Genomic DNA, 16,682 nt, shown 5'->3' with positions numbered 1-16,682 from the left:
ACACAATATTTTTATCAGTGTTCTTAGACACAATTCTTAAGTTGTTATTGTTGGTGGTGATGGTGTGTTAATATGGAAACAACGAGAAAGTTGGGTTTATAGGAAAAATAATTAGTTTCTTTTTTCCATCTCCAAATTCATGACTTGTGAAAGATTATATGTGTTATATAATTTTTTAAAGTTTTCATTTAATCATCATAATCTTTGGTCAAAACAATTAATTATTGTGCAAAGAAAATAACTGATGCCCTTGATTTTTAAAAAAATTTCAATCAATGCTGTGTCTAATTTTCACTGTTGTTCAACCCATCAACCTATTCTTTTAGTACATTATGTCTTTGCACACTCTTCTAGTTTCAGCCCTTATCTAGCCTCACAGCCAACATCTACAGTAACCAGTAATTCTTACAGTCAACACCTACCTCAGCCATTAAATAACTGAACATTAACAAAATTTCCCTAGAGTGATTTCCTTGCTCCAATTTTCTAAATCCCTAATTTTTTTCAATTGTTTTTAAATGCAGTACTCTTGTTAAGCCTTTCCAATTGCTTTCATTGCCAAGAAGATAAAGTTTTTCACAATGGTACGTCAACCTAATATTCTCAATGTAAAATAAATCCAAATGTTATTATGTATAATCTTGAAATTGCTGTTTTATTTTTTATTTTTTTATTTTGTGTCTTTATATCATTCCGTCATTCCTAGAATAAGCAGCTCCCTCATACCTGTTCATAAAATTATACCAACTTGACTTGGAGTGATCTAATATTATTTTTCTTATCTATTTTAAATTTTGACTATTTTGTCTTTCTGAGTATTCTTGATCTTCTCACCTCCTTTTGAGGTCCCTCTATGTGCTTTAAAGTATTTTTGCATGGTGTGGATTAGTACTAACCAAAAGTAGTAAAATTTTTTATATAATTGATGTAAATTACACATGTAATGAGTGATTATTGAATGAGCAGCAAAGGGACAATGCAGGAGCAACAAAAAAGAATAATTATGTTAGTAAAAAATATATAAATTTTTCTTTTCTGTGTTCCATTACTGTTGTTCCCTTGTATCTTCAATGATGTTACCTTCAGTTTCCCCAAAGAGCCAGATTTTTTTCAGACTTTCCAAAATCCACAGTGTTTCAACTTCCACCACACTCAGGCTTTGTAGTAAGGCGATTATTATGTGAGCCAAACTCTGGGCCTCATGTAGCAAACTTACCTAAAAGGTGGGACATTGAAAAACTTTGAAAATGCAATGCATTATTGACCTGATTGTTTAATACCCAACAGACTACTTTTTCTAGGGCTTAGTTCCCATGTTATCTTTTGATGTTCCTGCAGAAGAGGTGAGGATTTACACCACCAGGCGCGTAATTAAGAACACTCCTGCCACTAGAGGATATATCAGGCCTTGTTCATGCTCAGTCATCTGTCTTGAAATATACAGGGTGGAGTAATGCATCTTATAAATGCCAATTTATTTAAGTTCTAATCACAAATACTTCATCAACTGACAAAAGAAAAACCTCAGTAGGTACACCACTTCAAAATCTGGGACAACTTACATGTAATTTCAAGAATCAGCAGGGACACACAGCTGGAGGAAAATAAAAAGCTTGCTGTAATTGAAAATTACCTTGTAGCTTGCTTGTGATTACAATGAAGTTCAGTTCCTTGAAATCTTGTTTAGCAATTAAATCTGTTTTAGTTAGGCAATGAAATATTGCCTATTGTCTTGGAATCATCAAGCTGGTCCAGACGTCGGTGTTACATAAAAATGTGAATTTAAGAAAATGTAACCAAATAATCACCACAAGCTGAAGGCTGTCTTCAGAATAATGAGAGAAATAACCAGATCAGTTAAACTATCTCTCTGACTTAAAATTTCACAATTAAATTAGATAATTATATTAGCAAGAAATAAAATAAGACAAAGCCAAGAATCATACCTAGAAATAAACAACTGCAGGGCCATGCGATCTCTATACACACTTTTTTTATTTAAATTTCTTTAGTTCACTTGTTTTACTTGTGGGTCTGTTATGTTTGTATATGCAAATAAGTTTGTGGTTAATAAAATCTATTATCTTCAACTCAGCTCCAAATTTCATTGCTTCTCAATAGCTGCTTCAAATAAATAAAGAGAAGGTAACATTTAAAAAGAAAAGGAAATATTTCCTGCTCTTCTAGAAAGAGTTCATTCTGAGCTACTAAATAAAAAATGAAATTTATTTGATTCACTGTGCAGCTCTGGGAACCTGTAATCATCCTCCAGCTTCTTGGGAATATGGTCTTTGACGACTTTGTTTTTTAGTTAATATTTTTCATTGGTGAAAAGCTTATGTACATTTCCCTCCACTTTAATCTGTTTTCCCATAGAAAATGTAATAAATTCCACTGCAAATATTTGCATGCCTGTATACTTCTCTTGGTAGGTTGTTTACATTAAGGCTCTTGTGCATGTTAGATGAGCTCACCTCAGTAGCTCCAGCTTCATTATAAGCATAGCTTGCATGGCATAGTTCAAAATCTTTCAAAGAGAAATTTTATATAATCACTGTTACTCCAATGCATTTCAGAAGGGAATGAAAGGGTTCATTTAGATTGGGCCTTTTAATAGGTGGATTGGTTTGGTTTTGTTTCCCAAAAACTTTTAAATCATTTTCCCTCTCCCCAAAGGAATGGTTCTGTCTGATTTTTAACTACTAATCTTGATATACTTTTATTATAAAACACAAATAAGCCAGCTTTGCCTTCTGAACCACAACTATCTGCCTGTGTTCTCTGCAATGTTCACCTTAAAAGCTAGTTTTAATCTTTTTGTAAAGGAAAAATATAAATATCTAAAACTCAGAGATACCCAGGAAATGAACATTTCACTGCAGTTTCTAAACTCTTTAAACAGATCAAGTGCATTGAGAGAGATAAAGCAGAGTCTTGGGGTTCAGAAGTTTGTTACAATGCCATATTCTCTTCAATGTAGAAAATATTACTATGTTCTAAACTACTCTGTCTCTGCCTCATACAACAACAGTCATATTAATAGTGGAAGGAGTTGGATGATGTGGTTTTCAAACATTTTTGTTTTGGAACTCCTTAAAATAATTCTGGGAAAATATGTAGTTGTAGCATATTTTAAATTGAAATCTAACTGTTTTTATAAGTTTAGTTATTTGCAAAAAACATAATGCATATTTTTATGTGCTTTAAATATATTTTCATCAAATTTTAGAATTGCAGATTTAGCTAATTCTCTTTAGAAACAGTAAGTGCAAACTAATCAGGAAAAAAACAATTCTTAAGTTCAATCAGCCAAATCAAACTTTATGTCAGAAAGAGTCTGATTTGATTTTTTATTTCAAAAGAACCTGTTAATGCATGCTCCCATGAGAACCATCTCACATCTTCTGAATGTATTTCTATGATAGAATACTAGATAAGTTCTATAGGAAAATCATTAACAGTATATTTTGGGGGTGAAAAGAGGCACTGACCCAGCAATATATCTTGTTTTGCTCATAGCAGACCTTCGGCAAGACACTCAAATTTCCTTGAGTCCTCAAGGTTTTGTCATTGCTAAGACGGCTTTTTAATATGGTTCATGATGGAAAATTTGCCTTTATTTTGTGAAGTGATAACAGGTGATTTTAAAAAGAAATATTGGAAAGGAGAGCCAAGAGACCACAGTTAATTTTTGTTTTAAATAGGCAGTTCAATAACTAAAAAATAATTTCCTAAAAATTACTTATGTTTGTGTATCTCCCAGCGATACTTTAAATGTTCGCAAGAGCATACAGACGCCCCCCCTCCCTTGTCTTTGAAGGCTCTTGTCTGGGACATCATGTAATCAGACTCCTCTACTTTTAGGTGAGAAAATAAGGTTGAAAATCAGTGAATTAACTACATCAAAAATCGTATGTCCCTTTGCAGTCTGCAAAGCTAGTCCTTGTATTGTTTTATTCCTGAAATCTTCCTTATTTACTCTCTCTCTTCCTCTCTCTCTTTATATATAAAATTTATTGTTTATGGAACTGTTTTTTGTGTTGTTCAAGAATCTAATAGATCACTGTAGTTGGATACTGAGGAAAAGATACTAGGGCCTGTGGGCTCTCAATTGTAGATTTAGGAAGTTTGCCTTATTTGTTCATGAGGCCGAAATAGAGTGTGATCTTGGGGGATATTGAAACATACAAAAGTATATGTTGCTCTCTTGTCCACTCTATTTAGGTTAACATTGAATAAATTGTCTACCTTGGGTATTTCACATACATATGTGTGTACATACATGTAGATATATGCAGATATACCTGTATGCATATAAATATACACATATGGGCATACATGTAGGTATATGTAGGTATACATATAAGAATATGTATGTAGATATAGAGCTATACATGGATATATATAGATATGTGTATACATACATATATGATACATGTATATATGCATCATATATATAAATATGTACCTACGTTTCTTTAACTGAGGGATTGGCTCTATTTTCCTCTGCTTATCTTATCGAATTGCTTAGGAGAATGATTTGCAGATAATATACACTTAGTAAATATTGACTTACTTGCTTTAGCAATCTTGATTTCAAAGTTGTAGCCTGAGAAATAATTGTTAGCAGGAAAATCTTGCTCCAAGCTACTAAGTTAAAATGATGATTATAACCCATGTAAACAAAGCATGTGGCCAAAATTATAAGAGGTGAATGCCATAAAGCAAAAATAGACTGCATTTGCCACATTTTTATCAATTGTAACATCCCTTTATTTCAAAACTTGTAGCGAATCCAGGGATTTACAACTATTTGCAAAAATACAAGCAAATTTCTTAAGTCTTCTATGCTAGATTCCAAAATCCATAAAATACAATAAAATAAAAACATTAAAAGACTAGAAAGACAGATAAAAATATTTTCTGTTGTATGCCTTATGATTTTTTGCAAACATCTGCCTATCTCCATGTTATGCTAAAGCATGTTTTGACTTCTCTACAATTTATCTTAATAAATTTTGCTATAACAATTAATACTCTTTAACTTCTTATCTACAAAGAGAAATAACTATTTATCTCATATCCATGGTTTTATGACTGTTAGTTATTCAATCTATTAATCATTTAAAAAAACAAACTTGGGTGATGATCATATATACCAGAAACTAGGGGTTCATTACTTGTCCTACAGACTAGGCTCCTGATGCTCATAACACAGTCTATCCTGAGCAAACAAACAAATATAACATTGCAACAAAGTGTGATACATGTTCAATAACTGAATAAATAAGTTCCACAAAAAAAAAACTTGACTTTTTTTTAGGGAATATCATCTGTGACATACTCTTCTTGTTCTTCTTATTATTCATATATTTGCAGGGTTCTTATACCCTCTTCAAAAATTGAGGCTCTTATTATAATTTATTTCAGTTCTTAATCTTCTGCTCAATTATGTGTACATCCATATCAAAGACTATTATCTTGATTTGTGTTCCTCTCAGTTCCCTGACAAACTATATATGGCCTCAAGTTCACTTGGATTTGCTCTAAACCTAAGATGTCAATTATAAATCATTTTATATTTTTCAAGTACTCTGCTTTGTATTTCACATATAATAATTGATGTAACCCTCACGACAAACTAATGAGGTTGCTGTGGGTTGAATTGTGCCCCCTCACAAACATACCGAAATCCTAATACCCAATACCTCAGAATATGACCTTATTTGGAAATAGGGTGTTTGCAGAGTTTACCAAGTAAAATGAGGTCATAAGCTTGGCCCTAATCTAACATGTCTGGTGTTCTTAGAGAAAGGGGAACTTTGAATACACAGACATGCACAGAAGAAAGACTACACGAAGAGACACAGGAGAACATGACCATCTACAAACCAAAGAATGCCTGAAGCTTCCAGGGTCTAGGAGAGAAGCATGCAATCGATTCTCTCCTCATGCCGTCAGAGAAAGCACGGCCCTGTCAACATTTTAATTTTGGACACTTGGTCTCAGAACTGTGTGAAAATAAATTTCTATTGTTTTAAGGCACCTCATTTGTGGCACTTTGTTATGGCAGCTCTAGGTAGCTAATAAAAGGCAGTGTTTAGTAAAGAATTAATCTTTTCTGAGGAGAGTTCTGTCTTTTGTCCTCTGCTACTCCAAGTTGATCTCTAAACTTTTGAAATATCCTGCCTGATAAAACTTTCTTTGTTTACTTAGGGGTCTTGGGCCATGAAAGAGAGTTAATGCTCGTAATGTGATTTCTTTTGAGACCTTTGGGCCCTGCAGGATGAGCTTAACCTCTGGCAAGCCTGGAAGTTAAAGTCAGCTATGCGAGCAGCCAACCACGTCTACATTACTTAGCCTCAATAAAAACTGCAGACCTCAGGACGGGCAAGCTTCCCCGAGAGCACTGACAACTCTCTGTCCATATTGTTAGAGATCGGGCTGAGAGGAGAGTGCTGGCTGTTATTCCTCTGGGAGAAGACAGCAGGAAGCTTTATACTAGGAAATGCCCAGGACTCTCTGACATGCGTCGTGTGCTTCTTCCTTTGGCCAATGGAAATATGTATCATTTTGCTGTAAAAAATAAATACATGTGAATATAACAGCTTTCAGTGTGTCCTATCCATCCTTCTAGTGAATTATGGAATATAAGCATGGTCTTGAAAATCCTTAAACTTACAACAGTTTCAGAAGTGAAGTGGTCTTGGAGATGTCCTGAAATCCTGAAATTTATCAGATATCCACTATGGTGGGCCTTTCTGTAACATAGCATAAATAAAAAAAGTTAGAGAATCTTCTCATTTAATTAAATTAGGAACTAGCAAATTATGGCCTACCAGGACAATGAAAGCCTTATTAATATTCTTGTAAATAACATTTAATTAATACAATCTACATCCATTTATTTACATATTGACTGTGACCGCTTTTGCATTATCATAAAAGTGTAATAATGACAGAGAAGTTCTGGCTCTCAAAGCCTAAAATATACACTCTCTAACTTCTTACATATACATTCGCCTAACACTGCTATAAATCGTGGTATTCTGAGTGGCTATATCCAGGTCTATGAAGGGTGTGGCATCGACATACAGGTTCAGAAATTCAGAACAGCATCCCTTAATACCACAACCAATTTCCTGACACTATTATTATTTGCAGGACTATCTGCCCTTGTTTTTATGTGTTAATCACATGGCCTTAGTCCACAGAAGGTACATAATAAGTATTACATTGCTTTCAAGGAAATCTTATTAGACTTACTTTTGATTAGAGAATAAAGTTCAAAATTACTTCCATATTGGAAAAGCTCTTCATGATTGGGCCTAAACTTCTTTCCAAAGACATACAAGTAACTACTTACCTATGTCTTGTATCCTATGACTAAAAATTTGATAAAGGATTAAAATCTATTTCTTTTAGCTATGAATCACATCATTTGTATTGCTTCTCTTCTAACAGGAGCTCTGATTGTCATAGTCATGTCATATTTTTTTTAATTTGTCATAGGACTTACTAAAGTATATGATAATATTGTAGTTGCTTAAAATTCATAACTAAATGAGTAAGAGTCATGATCCCCTTAGAGTTCACGTATCATGCTTTCTCTCATTTGTAATGGAAATATTGGCTATTATCCTTTATTCCAATGCATCAAACTTTATTTCCTCTCTATTTTATTAAAACCAATTTCATCATACAATTCCAGATGCTGTTCATAGTTTACCTATATTCTAGCACATGTAACAGAGAAATAGTGCTGGCTATTTTTTAGAAGAAAGTAATAAAGTTGTACTCAGTGTATGGATCACACATACATTTGGTATTTGCAATAGCTGGGCCTTTAAATTGTTTAGCATTTTTATTCTTCTTTAATTAATTCCTAGTCTTAATCACTAGTGCAGCTGGGGCAAACTTCCCATTAATCTAAAGTATTCCACCTCTTCCCTTCACCCCACCTTTCATAGAAATACTGTCACAAGATTGATTCACCTATTGTTGAAAGTGTTCAGGTAAAATAAATTAATCTTTTCATCAGACTATTATTCTAAGATGTTAGTCTTTTAGAGTCAAGTATATAAATTAATGCAATAATTTAGAAAATCTACCCAGTTAAGTTTCCCTTTGGGGAAGTGAACAAAAAATAATTTCTCTATATTCTGCAAGCTTTCTTAAGGAGACAGGTCCTACTAAACTTTTATAGTAATTTACGGTAATTTAAATAGGCCTGATAATACAATGAGTCAATGGTGGTAAATGGTATATAGGCATGTCCTGCTTCAAAAACTCTGTTAGAAATGGTTTCAATACAAGACTGTACCTCATTATTCACCATAATATGAAAGAGAACTGAAGAAATTCATGCACCATAAAGTTTCTCGTACAAGTAGGAATTATATCAAGAAACAAATCAATATTTTATACGAAGATGGATTCAACCAAGTAGCTACAATTCTCTGCTGTGCTTTTGTCCTATAAGAAGCCTGGTAGGCGGAAGCAACACTACTTATTACAAGTCAATTCAAGGCCACTTTAAGGTTATCCTTTTTCACCAGGCTACCCACCAGGATTAGAATATGTTCATTCAATAAAATTTACTATAAGCACATTTACTGCTACTGCACATCAGTTTTTCTTACTAAAAGGAATATAATATACAATGTGAGACTTACATTCCCATGGCAGAAAAAGATAAACCTCCCATTTAATGCTAGCTGTAGTTCTTCCACTGAAGCTGGAATCCACCAGAGTAACAAAAATGTAAAAGATACAAAAAAAGGTTATTTACTACGTAAGTTATATAATCCATGCAATGCACATGTTAATAAACATAATATTACAAATATTAAAGAATTATAATCTGCAAAAGCAGAAGGAGAAATTAATTGTGATTTTTAGAAGAGAGTGCCAAAGAAACTTCCTAAAAAAGATCGCTCTTGATTTGAGCCATAAAAGAGGAACAAGTTCGTTTTGAAAAGACAGAAGTAAACATTCTACTTCCCACAATTCGAAAGAAACCAATATCTGTAATTACAGCTAAGTCTGTGAATGCATTAATACATTTGGAGGGTAGTATGTGTAGTAGCTAAGAGTTTGACCTATTAAAATCCTGTCACTTTTATTTAGTTACTACTTTGTGAATTTGAACAGGTTATTTAATCTTAACCTCTAGACTTTAGTTTCAACATCTGTAAAATGCAGGTAATTGTTTTATCTGCTTCATTGAATTTTATTCCTGGGTTATGTCAATTAATGTAAGAAAAATATTTATAATAGATTCTAGCTAATGGCTAGTGCTCAACTCATGGAAACTAGTATTAAGAAAACTTCTTGCCATAAATTATCTATAGTATGTGATCACATAGTGAGAATCTGTAGAATCACTGCTATTACTTATGTTCTGTTGGAATAGCTCTGCTGTTGCACAGTGTGCTTTTTTCAGAACAAAATGGAACAACAACAAAAAAAAAAAAACCCCTGATGTTTCAAAGCAAGTCCCTACAAACAGAGAGTAGATGCTAATTTCTATTCTTCCACCTGCAGTCCAAGTGTTAGACCATCTCATGTGTTGTACTCATTTTAGGTAAATTTCTCATTAACCTTCGAATGACCTACAGAAAGGTCCATTTTCCCATCTTCTACTGATTAGAACATGTTAATGAGCCTTGTTTTCCAAAGTAAAAATTTCAAACTCCTACACATGTCCTCTATGTTCCTGTCCCATCCTGCCTCTCTAGCTTAATCTTCCTTTGCTTCTTTGACAACACTATGATCTAACAATATCCAACAATAACTATTTTAGTTTCTGTTAACCTAGACTGTTCACTGCATCTGAAAATCCTGGCCCAGGCAAGTGTCAAGTCAAGGAACGTGTATCGAGGACTCATGGACAAAGCCAAAGTGGGGAAGGATTGAGGGAGGGAGTTGGGGGAGGGGGGCAGGGGAAGGAGGTGGTAGGAAGGCGGAAACAAATGTATTTGAACAAAAATCAATCGATTAATTAAAAAAATAATCATCATCTTTCAAACCAGTGCCAAAGCATAGCCATATTTTGGAACATTCCTGGTCCTCTTTCTGTCCCATTCTCAGTGTAAAGTTACCATTTTTTATATGTTTTATATACTTTTATTGTGGCATATCACCTTTCATTTTAAAGTGCCTCACTGCTCTGTGCTCACATTAATGACCTGAATTCCTGGGCTCAGCCAAGTCTGGGTAAAATTAGGTACCCAATAAATACTACTTCATCAAATCTATCAGTGTCTTACTTAAAGACTAATGAAGAAAAATAATGTCACAGTATAGATTTTTTTGTTTTGTTTTGATTGGTGAAATATGTTGGCTATGACTATCTAGATATAGGTAAAAAGATATTTCAAAAATTTATATACAGATCATAAACTTAGGACAGGATGGCTTTGACTGCCTTTAAAACAAAGGATAATTGCCCTTGCTGGTGTGGCTCAGTGGATCAAGCACAGGCCTGTGAACCAAAAGGTCATTGATTTGGTTCCCAGACAGGGCACATGCCTGGGTTGTGGGCCAGATCTCCAGTAGAGGGATCTCGAGGGGCAACCACACATCGATATTTCTCTCCCTTTCTTTCTCCCTCCCCTCCCCTCTGTCTAAAAATAAATAAATAAAATCTTTAAAACAAAGGATAATAATAAATTAGCACTTCTGTGCAGAAGAATTGTTTCAGTGAATATAGATCCAGTGAGGAGTTAGCAGTTGAAAATGGCTAATGGTTTACAGAAGCATAAACTTGACCATATAAGTCAGGTGATCTGCAGTGAGCCCCAAGTAGGAGGGACTCAGGTTTTACAGCAGTAAGAGCCACACAAGTTCTCTCTGACCAGTGCAAGAGAAGAGACTGACACCCAGCAGAAGAGGGGCCATGTATGGTACTGGAATAGAACTTATGAGTGGATAAGGAAAAATACATCACTGATTCCATAAAAAACATTTCCTGTAGGTTCATTCTCTAAGAACAGCAATGTTGTAAGGATTTGAATGCTAAGTCCATACTAGAGAAGTGTTTTTTACAACTGGTATTACATATCAGAGACCTTGTTTTAAAAAGTTTATTGAAAACAGAGAATGGTTTGTAAATGAAAAGTTGACTTGCAGTAGTAATATTTCTTCTATACTGTGCTATGGGAAAACAATAGATAGTGATCACCAGTGCTGTTTGCTTTCAAATTTCCTGATAAACACAAACTTGCAGTAGCTCCTTTTTCATACATTTATGTCTAATAAAGATGTTAATGACATTTTAACAATTTGGAATTGTGAAAATACATGCATTACAAGTGAATAAAAAAAGCATTCTCTGGTAGAAAAATGTTACTTTTTGTGAAGTCTCAATAAGTCACAATGTGGTCAAAATTCTAATAAAATTCTACCTCTAAATATTAGCAATTGAAACCACCTCACTAAGGTGTTGTTACGGGGCTACAGAACCCATTACTGGGGGGAAAAAAAGGTGGAAAATCTGTGTACCAAAATTATTTATCAAAACACATTTCAACGTGTCCTAATTCCAAATAAAAGTCTGTACAATTTACTGGAAAATACAAATAAACAGGAATGTACATCAGAGATATTCACATTTTTTCAACTTTTCACATTCTATTGAATGCTTAACATGAGGTGAAAACTAAACAGCTTCAATTTCAAATATAATGGTAAATTTCCTTTCAACTGATATACAGGGCCTGGCAGAAGTAATGTCTGCTTGAGTATAGTTGGAAGGGTAATAATATAGGTATAGTAATTTATAGTTTTAATTTGAACATTTCACCTAAAATGTCATATGGTGTGCTTGAATGTGATATTGTTATGTTCCAGAATTACATGCTTATGATTTTATAATAAAATATTTTGTAATAAAAAGTAGTATTCGCGAATAAGCCCCCTGGTCTGGGGCAAGCACATGCGAGCCCAGGCAGGCGGGGGATCCTGCCACGCTGGGAGGGCGCTCAAGGAGCCCGCGTGAGAGTGCAGAGAGATCCCAAAAAATAGCCAGCCCTGACCAAAGGGGTCACAGAGCTGCTCCAAGCAGGAGTCAGACACAGGCATTAGACTCCTGGAAGGCTCAAACAAACAACCCTGGGTCCTATAGGGTCAAAAACTGACATCATCAGAGGCAGGCCCAGAAAGAAAAGGACAAAAATACTTAACAGACTCTCACAAAAATGGGAAGAAAAAGAAGTTCCCCCCAAATGAGTGGAAAAGGGGACTCCCCACAGAGAGAGCTCAATGAAATAGAGGCAAGGGAACTATCAGATACTGAATTCAAAACAATGGTTCTAAGGAAGCAAAATGAGCTCAGCCAGCTCAAAGATAAATATGAGAAACTGCAGAGAAACTATCGGGATCTTACAGCAAACTATATCAGCCTGGAAAAAGATATAGAAACTATCAAGAAGACACAAGAGGATATGAAGAATACCATTTCTGAATTGAAGAACACAGTAGAAGGAATCCAAAGCAGGCTGGATGAAGCCGAGGATCGAATCAGTGAGATGGAGGACAAGGTAGAAAAAAGCTCCCAGAAAGAACAAGAAATGGAAAAACGGCTCAAAAAGAATGAAGAGGCATTTAGGGAAATGCAGGACAACCTGAAACGCAATAGTATCCGTATAATAGGGATACCAGAAGAAGAAGAAAAGAAGCAAGGGATAGAGAACCTCCTCGAAAAAGTAATGATGAAAAGTTTCCCTAATTTGAGGAGAGAAAGGCTCTCATGGATCCAGGAGGCACAGAGGACCCCACTCAAGAGGGACTCAAGGAGGTCCACTCCAAGACACATCATCATTAAAATGGCAAATGTCAAAGACAAAGAGAGAATCCTCAAGGCAGCAAGGGAGAAGGAGAAAGTAACATACAAGGGGGGCCCCGATACGCCTAGGAGCTGACTTCTCAACAGAAACACTACAAGCCAGAAGGGAATGGCAACAAATATTCCAAGCCATGAAAAGCAAGGGCCTACAGCCAAGGCTGCTCTACCCAGCTAGGCTCTCCATTAAAATAGAAGGGGAAATACGGAGTTTCCCAGACAAGAGAAGACTAAAAGAATACATCTCTACCAAACCAGCACTCCAAGATATGCTAAGGGGACTGGTTTAAGCAGATGAAGGAAAAGAATGAGACAGAGAGGAACACAGGTACAAAGAGAAAAGATGAGTAAGTTTCTATCAGTAATATCTCTCAATGTGAATGGACTAAATGCCCCAATCAAAAGACACAGGGTAGCTGAATGGATAAGAAAACATGACCCACACATATGCTGCCTACAAGAGACCCACCTCAGAGCCAGAGACTGACACAGATTGAAAGTAAAGGATTGGAAAAAAATATTCCAAGAAAATGGGCAAGAGAAAAAGGCCGGGGTTGTCATACTTGTATCAGACAAAGTCGATTTCAAAACAAAGGCCATAAAGAGAGACCCAGAGGGGCACTTTATCATACTTAAAGGAAGAATCTATCAAGAAGACATCAACATTGTAAACTTATATGCTCCCAATATAGGAGCCCCCAAGTTTATAAGGAAATTGTTGGATGACTTCAAAAAAGATATAGACAGCAACACACTGATAGTAGGGGATTTCAACACCCCACCGTCAAAAATGGACAGATCTTCCAAACAAAACATTAATAAACACATCGTGGCGCTGAATGACACACTGAATCAAAGAGACTTAACTGACATATATAGAACCTTACATCCCAAAGAAGAAAAATACACATTCTTTTCAAATGCTCATGGCAGTTTTTCAAAGATAGACCACATGATAGGACACAAAGCAAGCCTTAGCAAATTCAGGAAAATTGAAATAATACCAAACTTTTTCTCAGACCACAAGGCCTTGAAACTCGAAATCAACCTCAAAGAGAAACTTCAAAAACTTGCAACCTCATGGAGACTGAACAGTAGACTATTGAACAATGAATGGGTCAATAATGAGATAAGAGAAGATATCAAAAAATTTCTGGAAACAAATGAAAATGAACAGACAAGAGTCCAAAACCTATGGGACACAGCAAAGTCGGTCCTGAGAGGGAAGTTCATAGCAATACAGGCTTACCTAAAAATGATAGAAATATTTTAAATAAAAGACCTAACACTACAACTTCAAGAACTGGAGAAACAACAACAAATAAATCCCAGAGCAAGTAGAAGGAGGGAAATAGTCAAGATTAGAGCAGAACTGAATGACATAGAGACAAAAAGAACAATTCAGAGGATCAACCAAGTCAGAAGCTGGTTCTTTGAAAAGATAAATAAAATTGACAAGCCTTTAAGCAGACTCATCGAGAAAAAAAGGGAGAGGACCCAAATTAATAATATCAGAAATGAAAGAGGAGAAATAACAACTGATACCGCAGAAATACAAAGGATCATCAGAAACTATTATGAACAATTATATGCCAAGAAATTTGAAAATCTTGATGAAATGGACAAATTTTTAGAAAAGTGTGATCTTCCAACACTGAAGGAGGAAGAAACAGAAAGCTTGAACAGACCGATAACAGCTGGGGAAGTTGAAGCAGTAATCAAGAAACTCCCAACACACAAAAGCCCAGGGCCGGACGGTTTCCTAGGAGAATTTTACAAAACACTCAAGGAAGAGCTAACCCCTGTCCTTCTCAGACTATTCCAAAAAATCCAAGAGGAGGGAAGACTCCCAGACTCTTTCTATGAGGACAGCATCACCCTTATCCCAAAACCAGATAAAGACCCCACAAAGAAAGAAAACTACAGGCCAATTTCGCTGATGAACAGAGATGCTAAAATCCTCAAAAAATATTGGCAAACCACATCCAGCAATATATTTGAAAGATTAGCCACCACGATCAAGTGGGATTCATCCCAGGGATGCAGGGTTGGTTCAATATATGCAAGTCAATAAATGTAATACATCACATAAATAAAAGAAAAGACAAAAAAACCACATGATCATCCTCTATAGATGCAGAAAAAGCATTTGATAAGGTACAGCACCCATTTATGATCAAAACACTCAGCAAAATGGGAATAAATGGGGCATTCCTCAACGTAATAAAGGTCACATATGAAAAACCTACAGCCAACATCATACTCAACGGGCAAAAACTGAAAGCTTTCCCACTAAGATCGGGAACACAACAAGGATGTCCGCTCTCACCGCTTCTTTTCAACATCGTATTGGAAGTCCTAGCCACAGCGGTCAGACAAGAGAAAGAGATAAAAGGCATCCAAATAGGAAAGGAGGAAGTAAAGCTATCATTGTTTGCAGATGACATGATAGTGTACATAGAAAACCCTGTAGACTCTACCAAAAAATTCCTCAACCTAATAAGTGAATTTGGCAAAACAGCAGGATACAAAGTCAACATTCAGAAATCAAAGGCATTTTTGTACACCAGCAATGCAATAGAAGAAGAAGAAATCATGGAAAAATACCATTCGATATAGCAAGAAGAAAAATAAAGTACCTAGGCATAAATTTACCAAAGACGTAAAAGACCTGTACGCAGAAAACTATACAACATTGAAGAAAGAAATTAAGGAAGACACAAATAAATGGAAGCATATACCGTTCTCATGGATTGGAAGAATTAATATCATCAAAATATCCATACTACCCAAAGCAACTTATAGATTCAACGCAATCCCTATTAAGATACCAATGACGTATTTCACAGAAATAGAACAGACATTTCAAATATTTATATGAAACCATAAACGACCCCAAATAGCCGCAGCAATTTTGAGAAAGAAACACAAAGTAGGAGGGATCACAATACCGGACATCAAACTCTACTACAAAGCCACTATACTCAAAACGATCTGGTACTAGCACAAGAACAGACCCATAGACCAGTGGAACAGAATAGAAAGCCCAGAAATAAGCCCAGGTCTCCATGGACAACTAATATTTGACAAAGGGGGCAGAAGCATAAAATGGAGCAATAATAACCTCTTCAACAAATGGTGTTGGGAGAGCTGGACGGCTACATGCAAAAAATTGAAATTGGATCATCAGCTGACACCATACACAAAAATAAACTCAAGATGGATAAAAGACTTAAATATAATTCGCAACACCATAAAAGTCCTAGAGGAGAACATTGGCAGGAAACTCTCAGATATCCCATGCAGCAATTTTTTCACTGATATGTCTCCTAAAGCAAGGGATGTAAAGGAAAGAATAAACAAGTGGGACCTCATCAAAATAAGAAGCTTCTGCAAGGCAAAAGAAAACATCAGCAAAATGAAAAGGGAGCCAACCGTATGGGAAAATATATTTGCTAATGATGCATCAGATAGAGGTTTGATCTCCAAGATATATAAAGAACTCACTCGACTCCACTCCAAGAAGACAAATGATCCAATCAAAAAATGGGCAAAGGACCTGGGCAGACACTTTTCCAAGGAGGAGATACAGAGGGCCCAGAGGCATTTGAAAGGATGCTCAGCATCACTAGCCATCAGAGAAATGCAGATCAAAACCACCATGAGGTACCACCTCACACCGGTCAGAATGGCCATCATAAACAGATCCACAAACAACAGGTGCTGGCGAGGCTGTGGAGAAAAGGGAACCGTAGTCCACTGTTGGTGGGAATGCAGACTGGTGCAGCCACTGTGGAAAGCAGTGTGGCATTTCCTCAAAAAGCTGAAAATGGAACTG

The sequence above is a fragment of the Pteronotus mesoamericanus genome, unplaced genomic scaffold (genome assembly GCF_021234165.1).
Source record: "Pteronotus mesoamericanus isolate MK-2021 breed Mesoamerican mustached bat unplaced genomic scaffold, CSHL_Meso_final contig_68, whole genome shotgun sequence".
NCBI lineage: Eukaryota > Metazoa > Chordata > Mammalia > Chiroptera > Mormoopidae > Pteronotus > Pteronotus mesoamericanus.
The sequence above is the reverse complement of the archived record's forward strand: the minus strand, read 5'-3'. Positions refer to the sequence as shown.